We start from the raw sequence: 26,505 nt of genomic DNA on the forward strand, positions 1-26,505 counted from the left end.
AATATATATATATTTGATCCTCTCTTCTCACCTAAGTAAGAAACAGACTCTGAGTGAAGGATTAAACACAAGTCATCAAAGTGAGAGAGGAGAAAAGAAAGTGCAGGAAGCCCATAAGGGGATTGTTGCTGAGCCATCACCTCAGACCTGAAGTGGCAGCCTTCAATCAGTTCCATCTTGCCAGCAGATATTGAATGGATATTGCTAAGGCAGAACTCTTAGAAAGAACCTATCAAAAGCCAACAAAACATGTATCTACACCTAGACAAAGAATCTTAACCTATAACCCTCTGTGGGCCCCCTCCCTACTGCTCCCTGCTGCAGGGAGTCCATCTATCTCTCAATAAACTTTGTTTTCCTTCTAATCTTTGTCCATGAACTCATTCTTCAATTTTGCGAGACAAGGAACTCAGACCCAACCAGGAATTTTGGCGTCAATATTGGCACCAAAACTGTCCCACGCTTGATAGACTTTCAGAATACCCCAGGTTTTTGTATGCTTTAATGTGAAAAAAAAAATAATACCCAAAACGTGTAGTATGCTAGGCAGACAGTGATGCATCTTCTGGGTGAAATTGTAGCACAAGATATTAGATGCTTTTCCAGAACTTAAAATAACAACAAAAAATCTTGGTGAACCCAAGATCAAATATGGACTGTTTACAACAGCTGTTATCAATTACTTTCTTCCCTGATGATTGACAAGCAGATGTGATAATTAAATGGCATGCCATATTTCAGGCAGAAGAACTAAATAATATCCTCATGTACTAACAAGTATTGTTAGCAAGTAGAAACCAGTCCATTGTCCAGAAGAAATTACAAAATCTTATTTGTGTAGACCCTATTAGCGTGGAGAGCCTCCTTTGGCTGGGGCTGGTTTGCTATTGTCCCTGCGTGATTCTGTTCATTACAGGAAGTCAAGGCCCAGCTTCCCTGACCCATCTGGCTCTTATAGAGCATTCAAGGGAACAGATTAAAATATTCTCAGGGTTCCTACCAAATATAAATATCTTAATTAAAATTTTCTTTTTCATTGCTTACCCATGTAAACAAGAGCATGGGTCAATCTTTTAAAAATTAAATACAAAAAATAAAATAAATAACAACATCATTAATTCTTTAAACACCAAGAATAATCCTGCATGACATTAAAATTATCTCTAAAGTATTTTCTCTTGTAAATTGTCTTGGGATGTAGAAATGACATATACATATGAGTGGGAATTCAATCTTATGATAGGTGACCTACAGTTTATATATTGCTTGAAAACTTAAGGACAGATATGCTTAAATCTATTTACATAACTTATAGTATAATGCATAAGCCAAAAAGCAAACTCCCAATATTTCCTTATTTAACATAGATATGTTAATGTGTTTATACAGTGAATTATATGATAAAGCTATTGCATGCTATAAATCATTCTTTGACTAATGCTCTCTCTTTTTTTTCTGTCATAACACATTTTCTAAATAAGGCATTATGTTTACAGTGGTTGAATATATGAGTCAATAAATAGCTCTTGAAGGTGATGGAATGTCAAAACAAAACAGAGATTTTTGATAACCACCAAACCATCTGTTTGTAGCACATAGCAATATGATGGGCATTATTCCAACTAGTCTAAATTTTCACACAATAAAGGGATCGCAAATTTAATGTAGTCTATTTCAAAGTTCTTCTGTTTTGATTCAGCCTGATATTTTTTCCATTGACTAAAATAAATCACATATATAATAATAAAAGCACAATATGCAAATCAACCAAACGGCCGAACAGCAGAAGGAACATCCTAGGACCAAGCTATAACACACACTGAAGCCAGGCAAGCTAAGGCAGGTGCCATGCAACTGATTCGGGGGCCCTGCCATCGCCCCATGATCACTCCACAGAGGGAGGCCAGGTCAACCAAGCAATCGCACCCCACACCTGTGGCCCACAGAGAGAGGCAACTGGAAGCAGGGGAGGATGGCAGGCGCACAGATGGCAAGCAGTGGCAGCAGGGGGTGGGGTAGGGGGGGCAGCTTCCAGGAGAAGAAAAATCCAGATAGACCCTGATCACCAGCCAGTCCTAGGGACCCTACCTGAGGGCTCCTGGATTGTGAGAGTGCACAGGCCAGGTTGAGGGACACCCCATGTATGAATTTCATGCACCGGGCCTCTAGTTACAACATAATTCATTATTAAAATATTACCTATTGCAAATTTATACATTAGTGAATTGATTATTTACATAATATTTATGTTTAAAAAGTTCTATTTTAATAAATGTTCCTGTTACATCACTGAGTATTATGTTAGCTCATAGTTTTTTGTTGTAGTTTTTTTTTTTAATTTCTATTGCCATATTTCAAACTTTCACCTGTAAATATCTGAGTGACAATGCCTAAGGACTGGTTAATATTTTTATTTTTATAAATCATCAAAAGCACAGAAACAACTAAAGAGTATATATTGGAAAATAAAACAGAGTTGTTTCTTAGCCTACTGAAAACTCTAAATAGTAAATACAAACTAATTTTTTTTTAAATTAACTTTGTTTATTTTACATTAAATATTGTAGGAGCCCTGGCAAGTGTGCTCAGTGATTAGAATGTTGTCCCACAAACTGAAGGATTGTGGGTTCAATTCTGGGCAAGGACAAGTACTTAGTTTGCAGGTTCCCTGCCCTAGTTGGGGTGCATACAGAAGGCAACCAAGTGATGTGGCTGCCTCACATCCATGTTTCTCTCTCTGTCTCCTATCTCCCCCTGCCCCTGCCCTTTCATTCTCTCTAAAATCAATGGGAAAAAATAGCTACCACAGAGGATTAACAAAAAATAATAAATAAATAAATAAATATTGCAGGAAATTAAAAAAATAATTCCAATTATATAATACATTTTCATTCAAAAAAGCATCTTTAAGTAAATAAATAAAAACAAACAGTTATTTATTAGTGGTGCATGATCAAAATTTAACTGTTCCAAGACTATTACATATATTTTAGGGAATATGCAGTCAATACTAAAGCAGCCTTGAAAGTAAACTGGAAAGAAAGAAGGAGAATATGTGTATCTCTGTGGATAGTTAATCTCAGAGAAAGGAAGCCTAGAATATTGTAATGCAACATAGCAAATGTAGATAAAAGTAAAACATTTAAAGAAATAAAATTTTGTTTACTGTAAAGTTAATTTTTCTCTTGCATAGGCATCTGAAGGAATAGAATGCAAATAGAAATTAAAAGATCTTAAAAGAATAGTAGCAGAACTCAAAATAATATCAGAATACTTGTAGCATATTGTTGGTAAGCAAGCCCAAGCTCTCTTTTAAGAACTTGTACTAACCAACTAGTACAACAACCATATTTGTACTTCCATTTTATAAGCAAGAAAACTAAGGTACAGTGACATTGAGTTTCTTTCCCAGACTAGAAGGATTTAAAACTCCAGGCTAAAGAAATATGTATATCAAATTTGGAACTACTGTGCTATAGTTATTATAAGTATGTGTTTGTATATACACGTTTAAACAAAATTATTGGTTTTTAGAAATCCAGAGTTAAAATGGAAACATCTGCCCTTGGGTAGCACTAACTCATCTAACTGATCATGCCTTCTGCCATGAGCATACTGCCTTCCTTATAGGAAGGGAGATAGTCCTTAGTAACTGGCTGTTTTTACATCCCAAAGTTAAAATTTCTAGTAATCTAAACTTTCAAACATAAACAGAACACTCACTATTTCCTATCATGGTGTGACATCCTGTAATGCTCTGAGGTAGCATTTCAACTACATTAAAATTTCCCTTTTAACTCTGGATTTCTAATCTTCCAGTTCAAATACAGTAATATATCCTATATGTTTTACTCTTCCCTTTGTGGAATTATTTTTAATGAAAAATGGCATACTAAATGTTTGTCTCTATACATTAAGATGTTTACTATTCATCTGTCTCTCTCTAAAGACCATTTCAGGGACACAGAGCCATGCTATGCAGAGCCTCCTTCAAGGAAAGACTTGTTGCCCAGCTGCAGGGAGTGTGGCCAGCAGACAGCCTCCAGCAGTCTGCTCCTTCTAGGTCCTGTCTGCAGATGCCAGCTCACTGGAGGTCACCTCCCCAGAGGGCAGCCTGAACCGGGATTCCTGGAGAGGTAGGGGTAATAAGGTCTGACCATTTCAACTTAATGCATGTCAACTTTGATCAATAATATTTGCTCCAGAGCTTCCCCACAGGAGTGGCCAGGCTTTGTCAGGCTTGCCTTACAATTTGATTTCCCCTTTGCCCAACCCTGCTTCACCCCCTTCCTTTCTCAAGTGTTGATTTCAAATGAACAGGTGCCTCTAATTTTATCTCAGCATCTGTTTCTGAAGAACATAACCTGCCCCAGGAAATACTGTCCTGGATCATTTTTTTAGGACAAAGATCAAAGGGTCTTTATAGACTTCAAAATGCAATTTAAAAAGTAATACCATGAATATTATTTTATGCAATTGAAGGCAATTTGGCTTTTATACAAAGTGTCTGAAACTCTTCACACCATTTTAAAGTCATTTGGAAATCCTAGATGTACAAGCTATTTGGGAATTGTGGCAATTCATGAGCTATTCAGATGATGGTTGAAAAAAATATCTTAATAGATTAAAGGAAAAAAGGGTTTTTTAATTGCAGGACAAATGTGTGTTGTTTTTTTTAAATGGAACTAAATTAGATTATTTTATGACTATTTTCACAAACTAAGCCTATATGAGGCAAAATACAAATGCATCTCAGAATTTGAATTCCTTTTTAAAATCCCCTCACATAAAGAAATTGGCAGAAGAGAAACTGCTGGCCCACTCAGTAAATACCTGAAATTACTGTAACAGAATCCTTTTTGAAATCCACAGGTACAACAATTATTACTGTTCATACTTCAGGATTTAGGAAAACTTTGTCCTACTTCCAGACTCTGAATCACAGTTAGTCAGAGGACATGTGAATCAGCAGAGCATTGTGTAACTAGGGGCCATTTCTTACAGGATAGATGATTCGGGGAAATCTCATAACACTGAGATTGTGGTAAACTACAATAGTTAGCATTCAGGAATGCTTACCTAAATTTAAGTCTCCTGTGTTACCTTTCATGTCTAAGCATTGAATAAAGATACTTATATGGGAAAGGGAGGGGAGGAGAAGGGAGGAGGAAGGAAGGGAATCTAAAAACTAATGGGAAATGAGATGGAGTAGGATTTTCTTAAGTTAATACAACTTAGTGGTACTAAATAAGAATGCTTTGCACTATATTATATTATTGCTCTTCTTCCATGTTACAAGTGGAATAAAAAGATGGTTTCTTATATATCATTCTGATGTTGAATGAAAAGTACAAAAAGTCAAATAATTATGCCACTTGCTAATCATGTTTTATTTAGTAAGTTTTTTTAGATATACAAATCTCTGGATGCTTATTTGAAAAATAAGGATGCCAGTATCTATTTTGTCTCCATTACAGTAGTATTTGTAGCTTCAAATAATAAAGCAAGACTTTGTAAAATTTAAACCATTTTAAATATATATATGTATATTTATATAGATATCATAGAGATTAAGAGAGAGGGGGAGAGAGATAGAAACCTGAATGGTGAGAGAGAATCGTTTCATTTGATATTTGTGCACCCTCAATTCATTGGCTGTAGTCAAACTTTATATTTTATGTATACCCATAAAAAAGTGTAGTGGCACTTTAGGACAAATTTTCATTGTTCAAAGCTTAGTCTGGCTTCACCGATTATTTAAAATTTCCAGGTTTATACCTGGAGATACCTTTTCAATCGGTGAGGGTTGGAGGGGACATTGTTAAACCTGAAAAACAGTAAAAAATTAAGATTTATCAGCTGTTAAAGTATATATACTATTTTGGGGAGATCCTTTATTTGACCCCCTTTATTCTTTACTCTCCCATCATTCTCCTTCCCTCTGGTAAGCATCATACTCTTACCTATGTCTATGAGTTTTTGTTTTGTTCATTTGTTGCATTCAGTCTTATATTCCAGAGAGTGAAATCATATTGCTCTTGACATTTTCTCTCTGAATTATTTTACTTAGCATAATATTCTCAGAATCCATCACGTTGTTGCCAATGGAACCACAAAAGACTCCATATAGTCAAAGCATTCCTGAGAAAAAGGAATGAAGCCAGAGGTACCACACACTCTGACTTCAAATTATGCTAAAAGCAACAATAATAAAACAGCATGGTATTGGCAGAAAAAAGAGCATAGAGACCAAAGGAACAAAACTGAGAAACCAGAAAAATAAAAAAACAACATATGTATATGGGCCAATAACTTTTGACGAAGTAGTTAAAAACATACCATGGAGAAAAGAAAGCCTCTTCAATAAATAGTTCTGGAAATATGGGAATGCTTTATACACATCATATTTTAAAACCAAAATTTCTTTATTTATAGAATGAAGAGAATGTTACCTACCCTATAACATTATACAGAAGTGAGAGAGAAGATAGGAAAAAAAGGTTTCAGTTTTGGAGATGGCCAAACATGACAGGATTGAAATAAATAAACCACTTCAATGTTTATTTTATAATAGTAGAAAGTTATTTCATATTCAATTCCCTAAAGACTCTGAAAATTTTCATGACTGCTTCTTCCAAGGATCCTCATGACTGTAGGAATGCTGCATACCAAATATTGATACAAAAATGGACAAATTTATGCGACAGAATGTTTGGCATGTACTCCTAAAAACTCCATGTAATCTGATTTGTCATGATAGTAACAATCAAAACTGTACAGTTGTGAGGAGGAATTTAGTGATTCAACCAAGCCCAGTGAATGATGTACATCTTTATTCTGTATTATATATAAATGACAAATTTCAACTCATTTGTCAAGCAAAAACCAACAATAGCATAATTACTATTATGTGCTTAACACCTGAGTTAGCCATAGTTTCTTTTCATTAAATGTATCCTTTCATTAAACCAGATTTAGTATCTCAATTAGACTTAGTTAGATGATAAATGAATACTTGGATACCTAGTTCACATCCTGGCTGAAAAGGGCAGGTGTAATTACAGAGCACAGTGTCATTCCTAAGTATTAATGATGCTTATATATGACTTGTCAGTTATGTGATCATAGGCTCTGATTCTTCCCTACACTATAAAGATATTATTAAGACCTATTTCATAGTAGGTGTTATAATAAAATGTAAAAAGTTTAATATACCATCTGGTACATAGTAGGCTCACAAAAATGCTAATTGATATTATTATTAATGCTATTATTCTAATTTATTGTTTGTGGCTACAAAAAAAAAATCAGAAGAATAATGCAAACCATGTGACATGACCCTGTGAACTCAATTTGACTTTAGACAAGGTTAGATGGACATGAATACCCTGGGAAGACACTCTATGGTAGAGCTCAGAATTTTAGTATACAATAAAATAATGTTCTGGGAGTGGCTTTAATGTATTACATTCTATCATAGTAGTTTTTTTTTCCTGTTAAAAATGCTGTATGGGGCACTTTGATTATTATATGAAAAACTGCAAAAGCTTTATCATTGTTACTAAAAATATAATAAAAATTTATGTTTATTATTACAGTATACTACAAAAGAATAACAAAAAGTTAGAGTAAATTTTAATAAAGGTAAAATTAGACCTAGAAGAAAGCATTGTTCATAGTGGATAATAGAATAGTCATTATCAGAGGTTACATGTCAAATGCTATAATATGGATTCAAAAGCAGCTGATTAATTCCTCTATACAAGCCATGTAATTGCAACCTACAGCAATTTCATAAAAGGTAAAATTTTTAAAACTGAATATTAATTGCACTATTAAAATAATGTTACATTAAACTTTCTAGATAAAACAATCTGTGGTGCAGAATGATGAGAGGAATGTGAAAATATTTATGTAAATTATTATAATGAGTCTAATTCTAACTTGATACTTACAAAATGTTAGAGTTAATCAGGAGAAAGACCTATTCACTGTTGCTATTATTATTCTCTACTGGAGTTTCCCCTCTCATTATTCTATTTAGGGAAATATAGGGGAGAATGATGGTTGAAGCTATTACCAGACACATGTGTAATAGAACAGCAAGAGGAACTTAAAAAGGAGATGTGTAGAAAAGTAGTATCATTGGGAGAATGCAGGCTATCTTGATCCAAAACATGGATTTTTGGTAACTCCTTTTCACTGTATATGTATATATAGTTTAAGGTAAGAGTGGACATTCTTGACTTGTTTCTGATGTTATAGGACATTTTTAGATTCCACATGTAAGAGAGATCATATAGAATTTGTCATTTTATCTCTGACTTACTTCACTTAGTATAATGCCCTCCATGTCCATCCATGTCACAAGCAGTAAGACTTTATTTTTTTTATGGCTAACCAATATTAGAATATATTTATGTATACACTAGAGGCCCATAGCATGGAGATTCGTGGAACAGGCCTTCCTTCCCCTGGAAGCCGGCACCGGTTTTCCTCCAGCACCGTGACCTAGGCCTTCTGCCTGGCCGCTGCCTCCCTTGTTGACTTTGGCCAGAATCTTCGCTCAGGCCAGCTGGAGTCTTTGCTCTGGCTGAAGCCTTCAGTCTTCTCCGCTCCAGCTGAGCACCGCTCCTGAAGCTCCCTTTGGCCCCCGCCCTTCCCCTAACAGGCATCCTGCCCCGAAGGCCTCTTTTCTTTAATAAAGTACAAAGAAAAATAAAAGATGAAGTAAAGCTCATTAGATTTTTTAATGGCTTTATAGACAGTAATAACCAATTGACCTGTTCATATTATTTCAATACTAACTTTTAAAATTCATTATTAAAATGAAGTTACAATGTTTGTAATACAGCTGTCAAATTACACTAAATCCTATATAATAGAAGGCTAATATGCAAATAGACCAAAGGGTGGAAAGACCGGTCGCTATGATGCACAATGACCACCAGGGGACAGACACTCAATGCAGGTGCTGCCCCCTGGTGGTCATGTACCCCCACAGGAGGAGCGCCACTCAGCCAAAATCTGACAAGTGCCCAGTTGGTGAGTGCAGTAGCAGTGGCAGGAGCCTCTCCCACCTCCATGGCAGCACTAAGGATGTCCAACTGGGGATGGTGGAGCAGATGAGGGGTGGTGCCAGGCCATGGTGGGGTGTCAGGTGGGGCTACGAGGCTGGGGCACAAGCTGAGGCTGTGAGCCTGAGGGCATGAGTTGGGGCCTGCTCCCTGCAGGCCACCCTGAGGGACCCCACCCATCCATAAATTCATGCAGCAGGCCTCTAGTCATCTTATTAAAGAGAGAGAGAAAGCCAGACCGGTTTGGCTCAGTGGTAGAGCATAGGTCTGCGGACTGAAGGGTCCCAGGTTTAATCCCGGTCAAGGGCATATACATTGGTTGCGGGCATATCCCCCATAGGGGGTGTGCAAGAGGCTGCTGGTCAATGTTTCTCTCTCATCAACGTTTCTAGCTATCTATTTCTCTCCCTTCCTCTCTGTAAAAAAAAATCAATAAAATATATTTAAGAGAGAGGGAGGGAGGGAGGGAGGGAGGGAGAGAGAGAAATGAGAAGAAAATGGGAAGTTTTTCTTTCGGTATCTGATTTTGTGGCAATATTTCCCCTCCTTTTCCTATGTATTCTAAATGTCCCATAAGTATTTGATAATAATTTCATATGATAAAAAATACATTTTAAACATTATATATTCAAATATTGCAAACCAATCTTTCCCTCAGCACCCTACCTGTTGACTCTCCCAATCTTTATTTCCCCATGTTTCTCATGTTTCAATAGCAATTGTTGCCTTCTTACATATAAACTCATTATTTTTATGTTGTTTCATGTCTGTCTTCACTTTTTTTATTTATATATCTTAGAAAACTATTACTGGCACATACATACTTAATTTACACTGAACTAACAAAAACTGTGTTGTGATTCTCTGAGGCTTGTTTGCCTTCTGAATTTAAAAAAATGACTTATATGGGAATGTGATTAGATCACCTAGCTGAATCTCTCAAGTCTTTGATGATTTGTATTTTCTGTGTGTGTGTGTGTGTGTGTGGCGTGTGTGTGTGTATGTGTGTGTGTGTGTTTTCTCCAACCAAATGTTATTGAATGGGTTAACCAGTTGACCTTTTTACCATTCAATCCATCCAATATGAATATTCCTTATTATAAAGTAAAGGAGTCATATACATCTATAATTTAGAAAAGGAACTTTACAAATAACTGATGCTGTCTTGATATTTCTCTTGTTGTTTTTCATTATTGTTCCTAGTCTTCACTTTGATTGCTCTGCCCTGAACTTGTTACCTTCTTGGGGCCCCGAGATCATGCCAGCTTTCAAAGGGCATTTTCCCTAGCACTCTGAGTTGATACAGTCTATCATAACAAAATCAGTAGAGGTTCCATTCTGTCACAGATGCATCTGTGAACTAAGAACCCTATGCCATCCAACCGGTGAATATCTGAACAATGTCCCACCTCCTATCCCACCCAAAGCATATGCCTTCCACGTTGCTCCTGTTCATTCATTGTTTCCAAATGCGGATGACCAAATAGTGTTTTATCTCCAAAGTGCGCCGGGTCAATCACAGGAGGAACAGAGCCCGAGCGCGTGGCAGACGTGTTGCCCTGGAGGAGCTGCTTCGCCTTCTGCTTGGTTCCTTTGCTCACCCTCATCGTGGCAGAGCCCTGGTGGCACAGCGAGGACCTGCCACAGCATCGCCAAGTCAGGAATCCAACCGGGGAAGTAGGTGCACACGTGTCACACACGGCCTTCACAGGAGGAGCCTTGTCACCCCAAAAGCCTATGAAATCCTATCCTTGCTTCCACCCTTCTAGCCCTCCGCTGAAACTTTGGTAGAAGTGCTTTGGGAAGAGGAAAAAGTCTATTTACAGGCAACTTGATTAAAGTTGTAATAATTTAATAAAAATGTTCATTACCACTTAAAAAGGCTGCAGGTCTATTTCAGTGTCATAAGGAGATATTCCTAGAAGCTTTAAAATGTTTAATTTCTTGACCATATGTCATGATGTCAACTCAGCAAGTCCCTAGTTATCAGGAAACTACCCTACAGTCTGTGCTCAGCCTGTCTACCAAAGTAACGATTTTAAAACATAAGTCATATAACTCTTGTTCAAAACCCTAGAATGGATCTACAAATAGGAACCAGTGTATAGTTGTTGCGCTGCATGATGATGGCTGGGTTAACAGCAGACTACACATATAATGCAGCTGAAAAATTCCTATCACCAAGTAATGTCACAGCCATCACAGTATCATAAGGCTATGCATTATCACGCACTTGTTTTGAAGCTGGTATAAACAAACTCACTGCTCTGCCAGTCATATAAAGTATAGCACATACAATTATGTGCATTATATAATATTTGATAATGACAATAAGTGACTAGGTTACTGTTTATATATTTACTGTATTATACTTTAAATCATTATTTTAGAGTATAGTCTTATACTTTAACAAAAGGATTGTGGTAAAATATGCTGTGTTACCCTGGCAACAGCCTTATATATCTCGTGTTTATTGCATATCTTAATAGTATAACTTCTTTTGTGCTTTGATTTAATATGTTTCATATAGCAATGTGCTGTATGAGCTGGTAGCCTAGGAGCCGTATGCTATCCATGTGGCCTAGGTGTGTAGTAGGCTATACCGTAAGGTAGTGTAAGTGCACTTTATGTTGTTGTTTGCACTATGATGCAGTCACCTAAAGATGCATTTCTTAGAATATATCCCTATAGTTAAGTGATGCTTGACTATTTACAATGGCCTGAAGAGCATACCTTAACTAGCTCCAGCTTCCTTACTAACTTCATCTGCTCCTCTTCTTTCCTCTCAAAGGACACTTGTTACACAAGGTTTCTTTGAGTTCTCTTGACATACATTCATGCTCCAGTCTCAAGGATTTCTGCACTGGCTTCTTGCTCTACTTGGAGATATCTCCCTTCAGAAATGTGTTACGTCTTGTTCCTCTCTTTTTCAACCCTTGCTCATTTGACACCTTTTCTTTCAGAAGTATATCCTGATCATTCTAGTTAACAATGCAGTGCAGGACTCCGGCTACATCTGGCTCTTTAGTTTGTTTTTTTCTTTTTTCTTTTTTAAAAAAAATGTATTTTATTGTCTTTTTACAGAAAGGAAGGAAGAGGGAGAGAGAGTTAGAAACATCGATGAGAGAGAAACATTGATCAACTGCCTCCTGCACACTGCCCACTGGGGATATGCCTGCAACCAAGGTATATGCCCTTGACTGGAATCAAACCTGGGACCCTTCAGTGTGCAGGCCAATGCTCTATCCACTGAACCAAACCAGTCAGGGATGTTTTTTCTTTATTTAGTTATTACATATGTGCCCTTATCTCCCTTTGCTTCCCCCCACCCACTCATGCTTTCACCCCCTTGGTGTCTGTGTCCATTGATTAGGCTTATACTCATAGTTTTTCTTAGTAGTTGTTTCCTTTTAACTTACCTTATAATTAAAAAATTAACTATATTCAGTGGCTGCTTAACTTTATTAGAATGCCGAAATGTTAAAGGATTATTTTAATTTATGTAAGTAAAGCAGTTCTTAGCACATGGACACATTCAAAAATAGGTTTTAGCTTGGAAACTGAATAAAACAATATATGGGTGAGTGAATATGAGAAAAAAATAGGAAAACTATCAATATTTGAGCTTAGTTTCTGAAATCTTGCATTGAAACTTCAATAAAAGTGCTTTGGGAAGAGTAAAAAGTCAGTTTACATGTAACTTTATTACAGTTTTAATAATTTAATCAAAATGTTTATTACTGTTTAAAAAGGCTGCAGGTCTATTTCAGTGGCATAAGGAGAGATTCTTAGAAGCTTTAAAATTTTAATTTCTTTACTATATGTCATGATGTCAACTCATGCAAGTCCTTAGTTATCCAGAGAATACCTCTGGCAGGGTTTTACATAAACACAATTATTCTAGTTGCTTAATTTGTCGGCAGCATAAAATATGAAATTGAGGCTTTAATATCTATTATTAAAGCATCATTTTCATAATTCTATTCAATAGGACATCTTTCTTACTTCTTTGATTTTTCATTCTCCTACCTCAGTTTAGGTAGAAACACATTAAAAGTTCAATACACATATGCACTTAATCACATACACAGATCATACCTATGTATGGAGGTGGAAAACTTGAACTACATTTAATTTAAGGAACTCTATATATCATCAGATACAAAGTAAACCAGTTCACTATTTACTTTTTTGGCAATAATTTGTTTAAGAAAATATGTAATACATATTTTATACACATGTAGTATGTATTAAATGCTATGCATATATTATACTAGATGTGTACCTACCATACATTTATAAACACAAATATATATGTAGACTCAAAGGTGGAAAGACATTAAGAAATTAGGAAATCCCTGTTTGCAGATATATATTTGAACTGGAGTAAAACAACAATTATTATCAGGATGTATGATCAGATGCTTCATTTTGGAAGTAGACATAGTTTAATGTTTAATAGTTCCAACTCTAAATAAGTACTGCTCTGGCCCCTGCCACAGTGTTCAGGTGAACATGAAAAAATAATAAAATAATCAGTTTCCATTTTTTAAGATCTGATATTGATTCATTAGTGGAATGTTTAAACTCTTCAATATCTACATTTAACTTGAATGCTCAGCTTTGAGGTTAGATTTTTTTCAAGTCTAACAGATATTTTAGTCTGACAAATATTAGGCTTGATATTCCATTATGTAGATATTAACTACAAATGACTATTCTTCCTTAATAGTGATTTTATTTTTCTCTTTATTGGTGCTTAGATTATGCAAATAATACATGTAAATATTATCACTGAAAATACCAATCGGTTTTATGTGAAGTATAAAGTGAAAATTCTTGCCGAAACCGGTTTGGCTCAGTGTATAGAGCATCGGCCTGCACACTGAAGGGTCCAGGGTTTGATTCAGATCAAGGGCATGTATCTTGGTTGCAGGCACATCCCCAGTAGGCGGTGTGCAAGAGGCGGCTGATCAATAATTCTCTCTCATGGATGTTTCTAACTCTCTATCCCTCTCTCTTCCTCTCTGTAAAAAATCAATTAAAAATATATTTTAAAAATAATAAAATAAAAAAAAAACAAAGTGAAAATTCTTTACTTTTATGTCCTTGTCTCAGAAGTAGTTTATCAATAGTTTGATGTGTATCCTTTGTATTATTTTCTTCTATAGTGGCATAAGTATATGTTTATATACACAGGCATATTTTAATAGATTAATTCATATGGCACATATTATTCTGAAGATCTGATAGTTTTCTTTATTTTCTCACTTACCAATGATTTCAAATATTTTTAGAAACATATAATATTCCATAAACATGGGTATATATTAAAGCTGAACCTTATCTTAACACAAGAAATATTTTCACTCCATTGAATTTCTGAAACAAACATGATGGTACAAAGCCTTTAAAAAAGTGTCTGGATCTATTTTTGTTCATCAGTTTATGTTGTTCATTATATTCCACAAATGAGTGAGATCATGTGAAAAATGTGTTCTTACTCTCTAAATTACTATATTGCATAATCAAATTCACTTGTGAGTTATCCCAATTTTTAAATAGAAAAGAAAATACAGTCATGTATTTTCAAGTCCTTTTGAAGAGATCTAAAAGATATGCAACCTCATTAAGCGTATTCCCTATAGAGATATTCTTCAGAAAGTCGAAAGAAATGTTTTTACCTTTATTTTCTTATCTGTATAGATATTGGCATTCAGGTCAATGTTAGGGCTTAGGATATAAATTGTATGCCTATAAAATTTCCCATTTTGTTAATATCTTTTATGTGGCAAATTCCTCCTGTTCCTTATTATGGTCTATGAATGTAATAATTGGGTAATGATATCCAATATTCTAAATCATTTTATGCACATACACCATATTCATGCAAATTCAATTTGCCTAATACTCTGCTCTTTAATTTGCATTTTCACAGAACCAGTTGAGTATTATGAGGTAAAATTATATTGACTAGTTTCAATATCTTAGAAAGTTAAATCATCATTATATGGGAAATGTTTGAAGGTAATTAATTATAAATGAATCATGAAAAAATATTCTCAAGGCACTCATCTTCAGTTATAACGTGATAATAGCTACTTGTCCTAAAGATTTATTTTAGAATTATAGAATATACCCAATGCTTTAATGAAAAAATTAAACTGAGTAATTTCTAACAAAGGGTATTAATTTTTTTATTGAAATACTGACATGAATATGTTTATGTAATTCTAAGCTGGTACAAATTAGATACAAGTGGCATAGGTACATAATGGCATAGAAAATCCAGAGATACTATGTGCATACTAATACAAATTGTATTAGGGATTTTATTCAACATTATGTTGTAAAGTTTATTGCCACTAACTTTTTATTTTATTTTTTAATATATTTTATTGATTTTTTACAGAGAGGAAGGGAGAGAGATAGAGAGTTAGAAATATTGATGAGAGAGAAACATTGATCAGCTGCCTCCTGCACACCCCCCACTGGGGATGTGCTCACAACCAAGGTATGTGCCCTTGACCGGAATAGAAACTGGGACTCTTGAGTCCACACATAGAGCTCACGCTCTATCCACTGAGCCAAACTGGTTTCGGCACCACTAACTTTTTAAATTAAAATTATAAATAAATAAGGATTCTACTCTGAATCATTAGAAACCATACATATTCAAGCATTTCCTCTTTATCTTCTGGTTTAAAAAGTTAAAGTATTTTCAAACAAAAAGGCTGGGATCAGGTAATGGAGCTGAGCCAGCTAGAACTCTGTAAAATCTTGGTACCAAACTGAAGTCCACCTAAATATTCACAGGTGTCTGATCTGAGGAGTAATGGCAAAATAAGCATCTATACATATAAAGAGGTATTGTAATATGCTACTTGTCCCTTATGGTGTCCCAGTAACAACCAATTTGCATATTGACAGACCAGCAGGAGGCTGCATGCAACAGGGGGTAAGATGGGTTGGAGCCAAGTTCCCCAGGGTCTGAGGAGAATGCCTGACAGGAACCCAGACTGCAAAGAAGGAAGAGGACATGGCCAAGGGGAGCTCTTCCAATCCCCCTGCATGGGCATCCTACCTCAACCCCCACACCCCCAGGGGATGGAAGGACACTCTATTCCAGCCCTGGCATGGGGGGGGGGGGGAATGAACGGGGTGGCTGACTCGATGGGGAGAAGACCCAGCCTTGGGGGTAGCTAAAGTCCCCGCACCTCCAACTCCTGATCTCTTCCCCCGCCATCCCCCGCCAGGAGCGCCCACAATAGTGCTCTAGGGACCACCCATCAGTGCCCCAAGGCACCCGAGGCACAAGGCCCTTTGCTGCCGGGCCCCCTCTACTGCGGCCAGGAACGCCTCCCCTCCCTACAACTCCAGACCAGGGTGGAGGCAGGCCTGAGTGGCCCCTCAGGATCAGACCCTTTCCCCAGACAGCAGCAGCCCCCTCTCTAGAGCGGAAACAGGTTGAATCTCGCTGGGGGAACAGCTAAACTTGCCCTCCCTATCCCACCTGGCTCTGCCCAGGCCTGGCCCCCACCCTGCTCCAGGAGATTGGAGCTCCGCCCTGAACAGGTACAGCTGCAAAACAGTCATGTACAATTTAAAGAATGGCACCAGGCGGGAAGGTTTGACAGTTACTCCCCCTTCTGCCTACCAGCCCCCCTAGTGCCCCCTAACTACCTGCTATCCCCCAGCACCTCTAGGATGACCACCACTATAGGGATACTGGCCAGAGGCCACCCCTCTGAGGCCTGCAGAGCCCTCTGCAAAGCTTCCATAGGTACAGTCCCAGGAAACAATCATGCCCTCCTCCCCTAATCAGCACTGGGTACCCATGAGCTTAAAAATAACAATCCCTTCTTGTTTGGACATCACTTACTTGAAGAAACATTTCTAGGTTTATTAGCTCAGAACCTCCTTATAACAACCAGTGAGGCAGGCGGAGAAGAGATTACAATTCCCATGGTATATGTGAATGCATTCAGAAATGAAGCTCAGAGAGGAAAAGTATTAAGCCCACTGGTTCCCAAGGTGCAGCACATGACCCACAGGGGCGGGGTGCAATTTGATTTTAAGTAGGAGCAATTTGACAATGAGTTAACAGTGAATTTTTTTTGCATTTTTTATGGTTCTAGGGGGCCTCATCTACAGGGTATTTTAGATAATAAAAGGCTAATATGCAAATGACCGAATGGTGGAATGATCAGTCACTATGATGTGCTGAAGCTGCCCCCTGATGGTCAGTGTGCTCCCACAGGGGAAGCAGCGTTCAGCGAGAAGCCAGGCTAACAGCTGGAGAACACAGCGGAAGTGGTGGAAGTGTCTCTGGCCTCCGTGGCAATGCTAAGGATATCCTACTGATGGCTTAGGCCCACTAAGCCATCAGTCGGACATCCCCCAGGGCTCCTGGACTGAGAGAGGATGCAGGCCAGATTGAGGGGACCCATCCCCCAAGTACACAGATTTTGTGCACCAGGCTTCTAAACATGAATAAATTATTCTGAGGCTTACAAGAGCATAGATGGACAATTGGTTTTTTTTAATCCGTGTTTCTCAATCTCCCTGGGCATTAACATTAATTTTTAATCTTTTCAAATATACAGATAACTAAGTTGAACATCAGTATTATTGAATCAAAATCTTCAGAAATATCAAGGGATTTATCAATTAAAGAGTACACAAGAATAAACTCAAAATAGATAAATGACTTAAATGTAAGTCGCAAAAATCATAGAAGAAAACAAAGGTAGTAAAGTCTCAGACATCTCTGGTAGCAATATTTTTGCCAATATGTCTCCTAAGGCAAGGGAAATAACGGAAAATTATTTAAAAATGAGGCTACGTCCAACTAAAGAAACCATCAGCAAATGAAAAGGGAATCCACTGTGTGGGAGATCATATTCGCCAATGACATACTGAATAAAATGTTAATTTTCAAATTATATAAAAAATGCAACTCAAAACCAGGTTGGCAAACAATCTAATTAAAAAGTGGGCAGAGGACCTGAGTAGATACTCCTCCAAAAAGGTGTGGATCTGCATTTTGGATAATATTTGGATAAGCTGAGTGAAATAAAAAGTTGTATTAACATATACTGAGTGGCCAGATTATTATGATCGCTGAATGCATAATATTCTGGCCACTCATTATGTGTGTGTGATTGTGAGTGTGTGTGTGTGTGTGTGTGTGTGTGTGTGTGTGTGCGCGCGCGCGCACGTGTGCGCACGCACATTAGAGGCCCAGTGAATGAATTCATGCATGGGTGGGGTTTGGCCAGCCTGGCCAGGGGAGGGGACATGAGTAGTAGGCTGGTTTGCCTGCTGGTTGAACTCCCAGTCAAGGGGACAATTAGCATATTAGCCTTTTATTATATAGGATATACACTGAGTGGCCAGATTATATGTTCAGAGATCATAATAATCTGGCCATTCATTGTAATTCATCCGTTTATTTTTTACACATTTTGGCCCGGAGCTCATCTACAACTGACACCGGTCTGATTTTCCTAAGCACAAACATGTATTCCTAAACACAATTCCTATCCCTGCTCCCTTACCATACCAGTCCTCAAGGCCAAACATGCCTGGTGCTCATTTTCAGGGAGAAAGAAGGCAAAATCAGAATGTTATTTGATACCTTCACTTTGGTATGTAAAAGGCACTTAAAATTATAATAGTGGATGAAAGAAAATCCTGACCATAATGTCCTCTTCCTTTTTTTTTTTTTTTTTTTTTTTTTTGTTGCTGTAATGGTTGAGAACTTTAGAGATCCTCTGGTGTCTCACACGCTTTACTTCTAAAGCTAGTTACCTGTTTGATTTCATGTCCTACTCTCTCACTTCCTCACTCCACACCTTCCTTTTCCTAACATCTTACCTAATAATAGACAAACACATAAAGTGACCGTACCTCTCTATGCCACCAGCCAATCATGAGTGATATGCAAATTAACCCAACAAAGATGGCGGTTTATTTGCATACACAGGTGCAGAGTGACAGGGGTGGGGCACTTGCATTGTCGCCATGGCAATGATGCAGACATTTGGCCCCACCCCCTGTCTCTCAGGGCCTCTGGGCAGCGTGGGAAGGCCTGGCTGGAGCAGAAAGAGGCAGCTCCTGGAGCAGAAAGAGATGGCTCCAGTGTCTGAGTGGAAAGGGGTTGGATGGGAGTGGAAAGGTGGTGCTGGCAGCTAGGGAAAGGAAAGCCCATTCTAGCAGGGATTTTCATGTATCGGGCTTCTGGTTTATAAAGAATGATCTAACCTCATGATCTTGTACTTGTTCTGCCCTGCCTTGAGCACACTTCCCTATAATCCTTAGTTATCCCCAGGATTTGTAACTTTACCTTCTTCAAACCTTTTCTTATTCATCTTGCCATCAGTAAAGCTTTTTTTTTTTTTAAACACTCCACTCACCCGCCCCTCACCCCAATTCCCCTTTTCCCTATCTCCTTTCCGTGCTCTGAGTTTGTATTGTATATGTTTCATGTTTGAGACTATATGTATATATGCATACATTTTGTGAGAAAACATTTTACTAATTCATGAGAGAGAATACTAGAGTTTTGGTCTGGTTTTGCTCACTGCCTTAGAATTGCTAAATATATACTATTTTATGGGTTGGCAACACATTACTCCTATGATACAAAGACTGAAGGAGCCCAGGCCAATGTGTGCGGCTGGTGGTGGGGAATCTTTGGGGTATGAGAAAGGGAATGTAGCTTACCCAATCTCTAACTCCACAGTAAACAAGTACTTATGAGAATTCACATAAATTATTACTTAACCAATGTGGCATCTTAGTATAAATATAACATCAATTTATTGTTCGCTAGAAATGAGTTGCTGCAACCTGGGAGTGCAGCATCATGTCACACTCCCTTAGCACAGAACAAGAAAAAAGAACGCCCATGATCTGACCTATGACAACCTCTCTTTTGTCATCACTCCCCTCTGCTCACTAAGCTCCAGTCCTACTGTTTTTAATGTTTTTGACATGCACCTCCTCTTCCTAGAGACTTGCTTGCACAGGTCTTCACTTGACTAGTTCTTCACTGTTTAGGTGTCTGTTTAAATGGCAGTGCATAGTTTTACTCCCTCTAAATGCCCAATCTTAATACTGATATCCTTTTCATTGATTTCATGACACCTATGACAACCTGGATATACTTTATTAATTTATTTACTTATGTATTTGTATCAACCTACTGGAATGAAAGACACATATTAAGGACAATGCCCCTTGTGCAAGGGAGTATCCCGAGTGTTTAGCACACTACCACCCACGGAGAAGGCACATGACAAATGGTATAAGCAAATCCCTTAACTACTTGCCAATAAATACCTAAAGCTGCATTATGGAAAGATAAATCCTGTTAATATTGAGGTTGTCTTGATCCCAGCATGTTCCCATTTTGTAAGGGTATGAATTTGAATCTCAGTTTGGGAAGAAGAAAAATAGTAGAACGGCCTCCATAACTGCAAAGTTCCCTTTGAACAGAGTATATGTTGTCTTGTTAGACATAGAGGGGAGAAAAAATAGAAAGAAGAAAAAAAAAAAGCAACCTCATAAACTTGAAAAAAATGTAGAAAAAACATTTTGAACTCAAATGTTTTAAAATCCAGGCCTTGTCACTTCTGAAGGATTATTATCAATTATTGTCTTCTTTTTTTGTCATAATAATATCAGGACTGAATAGTAATGTAAAAATTATTTTCCTACTTTTTTATTCTATATTACAACATTATTCTCCTTCTATACTAAAAACTAGAGGCTTGGTGCATGAAAATTCATGCACTGGAGAGAGAGGGGTCCCTCAGCCTGGCTTACCCTCTTACAGTCCAGGCACCCTCAGGGGCGAGAGGCCACCTGGTGTTCAGGGGAAAGGAATGCCCTATCAAACCTCTACTGCTGCCATTGCAGCAGCATAAGCCTCAGCCAGTGAGGCTTGGTTACCTGAGCCTTGGGCAGCCACCATCCAAGGCTTGCCTGTGCCTTGGGCCAGTCTTGGGGGATTAAGGGGACTGGGCAACTCCAGAGGCAGGCATGGGGAGCAGCCAGGCTCACCTGGGGGCAACTATTAGTTACTCAATGGTACCATTATAAAGGAGAATAAATTCTTATTTAACTGGTTTTCTATATAATTGATTTGTTAGTTATCTTGAAAAGGTTACAAACTATTATTTTTTACAATATTATTATGCAATGGATGTAAGCATTTGACGGTCTTAGGTTCATTGCAATTCCTACTTTTATTACAGCCTCCTGTGACATGACCACGGTAAGTCTCTGACAGTCCTTCCTTATAGCATGCCTAGTAATTTCTACCCATGCTTAGAAAGCTGAGGCCCTTTCAAGTTATGCCATCCTTGGTTAATCTTCCTCAGCACTGGGTTCTTCATTAGAGTTCTCTTCCCCACCCCTCACCCCCCCTTAGGAATCTCCTCTAAATAGTTATTTAATCCTTATAGTAAACTTTCCCTTTGTTCAGATTACAAAGAAACTAAAAAAAAACTCTAGTTTCTCTCTCCTGACTGAAACATTATTCACACACACACACACACACACACACACACACACACAGGATTGGAAAGTTATATTTGAAAACGCAGTAACTATTTCTGGATGCTCAGCTTTAGGCTGATCTCTATTTTCTCTATACTTTTTCTATTGTCTAAATTTTTTACAACAAACATTTTAGTTCTAAAATCTGAAAACACAAAACAATGTTTAGAAGGCATTAGTAAACTCTCCTAAATGTAGAAAATCAAAATGTATCCAGTATATTTAAACCATATGAGAATCTTAACTCTAAAAATCTTAGCTTGGGCCGGGACCAGTTTGGCTCAGTGGATAGAGCATCAGCCTGCAGACTGAAAGGTCCCGGGTTCTATTCCGGTCAAGGGCATGTACCTTGGTTGCGGACGCATCCCTAGTAGGGAGTGTGCAAGAGGCAGCTGATTGATGATTCTCTCTCATCGATGTTTCTAACTCTCTATCCCTCTCTCTTCCTCTCTGTGAAAAATCAATAAAATATATTAAAAATAAATAAAAATAAATAAAAAAAATAAAAATCTTAGCTTGGGAGAATTTTTTTAATCATCCCAGTTTAATGCAGCATTTTCTAAAAGGCTTAAAATAATAAACTTTATGTCCCTCCAAAAAATAAATAAAATAAAATAACAAGAAAAAAAATAAGTATGAAAGAAGTAAACAATTAAATAAATTCAACAAAAAATGTCACACCTTTATGATATTGCAAGTGTCATCATAAACTAATTGCTGTTGTAGAGAAGAACACAAAATGTGGAATTACTTTACAAACTTGTCCTAGATAAAAATTGCTCTCTTTAGTGCCCTCTAAATGGAAAGTGACAGAGTATAAACCGACCAGGCATTATAGTGGATGCACTGTCAGTGTGCCGACATGGCCTCCTTTGCCTGGTCTTTCTGATTTAATGTCATCCGACACAAGGTGACTTAGAACATCCTTGGTAATAATGGGGAAGCTGAAAGCAGATGTGGAAATATTTCTAATGTCTTTTTCCTCCCTGAAGGTTTGTTCCTTGGTTAAGGCTTTACTATGGAGACAATCAGTATGTTGCAGAATATAATAAAAATGAATATGAAGAGCAGATAACACAGTCAGCAAGGAAAAATATTTTTATTCTTACAAAAATGGATTACTTTTCTGTAAAAGTTGAAAAAAGTATGTGCTTATATGTGTATATACACAGATATTATGCACATATATATGTATATACACATATATGTGCATAATGTCTGTGCAAACTAATAATATAACTAAACATATTATATCATAAGTCTACAAATGAAAGATGTAATTGTGTAATAAAATTGGCTACATTGAAAGGAAATGATTACCTATGTTGTTTTCTAAGGATTTCTCTTTTACAAGTTTGCCTTTAGCTCTATCACAGCCCCTTCACTTACATTGTGCCTTGACTTGCATTCCAACCAGCACACTAATTTAGGCACGTATGAATTTTTATTTTTTTCTGAACCTGAGCAGCCAGGACAGGCTGAGCTTCAGCAGGTCCAGAGTGAGTCCTGAACAGTACAGGTTAAAAAAAAAAAGTCCTCTTGCTTCTTTCTGGTGGGGTATCAAATTAATATTTCATCTTAGCCTGGTATCCTAAATGCCTGAAGCCAGAGCAAGTCTACTTCTTGATTTCATCTTTCTCTTGGGAAAGTTTGCTTTTTTAAAATTCTTTATCTTATTGCTTACCAGTAGCTGGGCCTATCAATCCATCAGAGTAGGATTAGTACAGTTTTTCCTTCAGCCACAATTATCTAAGCTCCATTTAACTCCTTCCAACATCCTAAACCTCCAGTTCTCCAAGGGGGAGAAGGTGCCTGCAGCTATCCTAAATAACCTCTTCATCTGACAACTTATTCCCTATTGTATTATTTTCATGTAATTATTAAAGACCTTCTTCAGACTCTGACACTTCAATTTTTTACTCTTCAACATGGTATAGTTCCCTTTTTCCTTTCTCAGATGGAGTCGAAAGTGTCAGAGTCCTAATTAACTTTTATATCTCTGGTACCTTTTATTTTATGTTTATACAAATCCAATTTAGTTTTAGTTCTTTTACTTTAAACACTTGAAAGTCTCCATTATTAGACCTCTTTTATCAATTGTCTTTCAACTGGTACTTTTGCTTCAATCAGCTACCGTCACAATTTATGGCCCACTTATTCATAATGATGTCTAAAACTCCCTTCCAAAAACAGATGCTTTTGGATGTATGCTTAATCACAAGTGTAATAAACACTGTCAAATTCTCAACATAATGCAATGATAGGGGTTCTCAAACTTGGCTACACAGTAGATTAAGTTGGGAACCTGAGGAGGCCTAATAGAGAATATCTGACTTAATCTGGATGTTGTGAATGGATTTGGGTAAATTCAGAGAAGGATGAAGGAGATATTAGAAATCAGGGGAGTAATAGTGACAAATGACAAGTGCACCAACTATACTTAAATTACCCATTACAAAAATAAAGTAGACAAGTGTGCCTAGAGTATGTGTATTTGAAAATTATGAAAGAAAGAGATCAAATACGGTAATAAAATCAGATGAGTCTATCTGCCCCTTGCCCCATTTCAACCATTCCTAATGAAACACACATCAGGTGGATTAAAATAGTGATATGAAAACTGACGTCTAATGCTACCATATCCCTGACCAACCTAGCATATAAATAGATGCATATTTTCATCCACACAAAAAGTAGAAATATTTTCATATATATGACAAAAACATTAATAATTTGGTTGTTAGAATATATAGAGGGAAAGAGTAGAGGAGACATAAGATAAACTCTCATTTTCAGTGAGGTAAAGGAAGGTCTTGGAAAAACAGGAAGGGCATCTTAACAAATCACATCCTGAACCCTTATTTGGAATTATGAGGTTCCTAGCAACTAGCAAGTATTACGCAACAATTTTTATTATTATTATTAAGAAAGTGACTATAGTAAGCAAAAAGCCTCAAGGCAAGGCTTCAGGTGAGAGTAGATGACTAACAAACATTCATCATAGACACCCACCCCCCCTTCCCACATCTACTCTGGAGACAAGCCTATAATCCTACAACCTACTATTTCAGGGCACTGTAATAAGCCAAGTTGAGATTGGAATCCAAACACAGTTGACTAAAGAAACCCCCTCCACCTTCCTCCCTTTACCAGGAGGTACTATGTGTCTCTCTCCCAATGGTCAGACTGCCAATCCCACCGAATTTTATTTGAGGGGCTGGACCCACTTCCAATCTCACCCATTGGTTGTTGAGGGGCAGGACACACCTCCAACCTCAACCAATTGTGTTCGATGGTGGAACCCACTTCCACCTTCACCCAATGATTATTGTTAGGTGGGAATGGCATCCAAACACAATGATTCCCAAATAAAAAAAATTATTTTAAAAATGTAATTAACAGCTCTGGCCAATTATGTTCAGTGGTAAGAGCATCAGCCCAAGGACTGGTTTGTGGGTCCCACCTATCAACAACCATTAAGTGAGTTTGGATGTTGGTCCCGTCCATCAACTACCATTGGATGAGGTAAGAAGTGAGACCGGTCCCTCAACAACCATTGGGTGAGGTTCAAAATGGGTCACACCTATCCACAAACATTGAGTGAGGTTGGAAGCTGGTCCTGCCCCTCAACAATCATTGGTTGTGGTTGGATGTTGATCCCGCCTAGCAATAAACATTGAGTGAGGTGGGAAGCGGGTCGTGCCCCTCGACTACCATTGGGCGAGATTGGCAGTTGGGCGCCCCCATCAACTATCATTGGGTGAGGTTGGAAGTGGGTCCTGCCCCTCAACAACAATTGGGTGAGATTGGCAGTGGGTGCCACAACCATTGGTTGATGCTGGAATGGGACCCACACTTCAACAGCCATTGGGTGAGGTTCAAAGTAAGTCCCACCCCTCAACCACAACTGGGTGAGGTAGCAAGTGGGTCACGCCCCCTCAACTACCATTGGCTGAGGGTAGGAGTGGGACCCGCCCCTCAACAACCATTGGGTGAGGTTCAAAGTGGGTCCCACCCCTAAACTACCATTAGGTGAGGTTGGAAGTAGGTCCACAAGGCAGAGCACAAAATAATTACAGATATACAGATCTCTCTAAACAACACCACCTTTGGGCCCAGCCCTTTTCACTGCCACCACCTGCTCCTCACTGCTCATGACCAATCTAACCTCAAGGACTGGGAGCAATTGTGTCATCCCAAAGCACTTCCCACCCCCTCTGCCTTCCTCCCATTACCAGGAGGCACTATGTGTCTCTCTCCCAATGCTCAGTCTGTGGGATGGAAACCACAGCAGGTGTACAGTGAAGACCCAGGCAGACACCCCAGGATCCTGGCAACCAAGGCCAACATCAACAGATAAATCATGTTGGTACCACATGCCCTGACACTATGCAATGAGCATGCTCCACACTAGTGGTGCTCTTCCCTAAACCCCAGTCTGTTATGAGGAACACATCAGAGAATCCAAAAGGCATCCTTCAAAACACAGGACCAGCACTGTGCCTGCCAGACAAGGCCCAGGGTGGCCCTGAGAGGGGGTGGCTGAAAAGCTTGGAGAGGATAGACAAGGGAATGGAAGTTGGGTTTCTGTGGCATGCTGCTTCCTGAGAGATGGCACCCAAGCCCACAAGCCGAGTCTTTAATTGGCAACAGGTGCCAGGAGGCAAAGTAAGGGCTTGGTCAAGATGTTTACAGCATTCTCCAGGGTTTCCGTCCTGCACTTGATCAAACTTGGCTGACTGGCAGCCTATATCACGCAGGCAATTGGGGCCACGTGTTCAGACCATAGGCTTAGGCTTACAACTCTAGCTGTTGAATATAATTGCACTGAGAGGCTCTGCTTTCAAAGCTGGGACATGAA

Source organism: Pipistrellus hanaki (assembly GCF_964339955.1).
Source record: "Pipistrellus hanaki genome assembly, chromosome: 7".
Classification (NCBI taxonomy): Eukaryota; Metazoa; Chordata; class Mammalia; order Chiroptera; family Vespertilionidae; genus Pipistrellus; species Pipistrellus hanaki.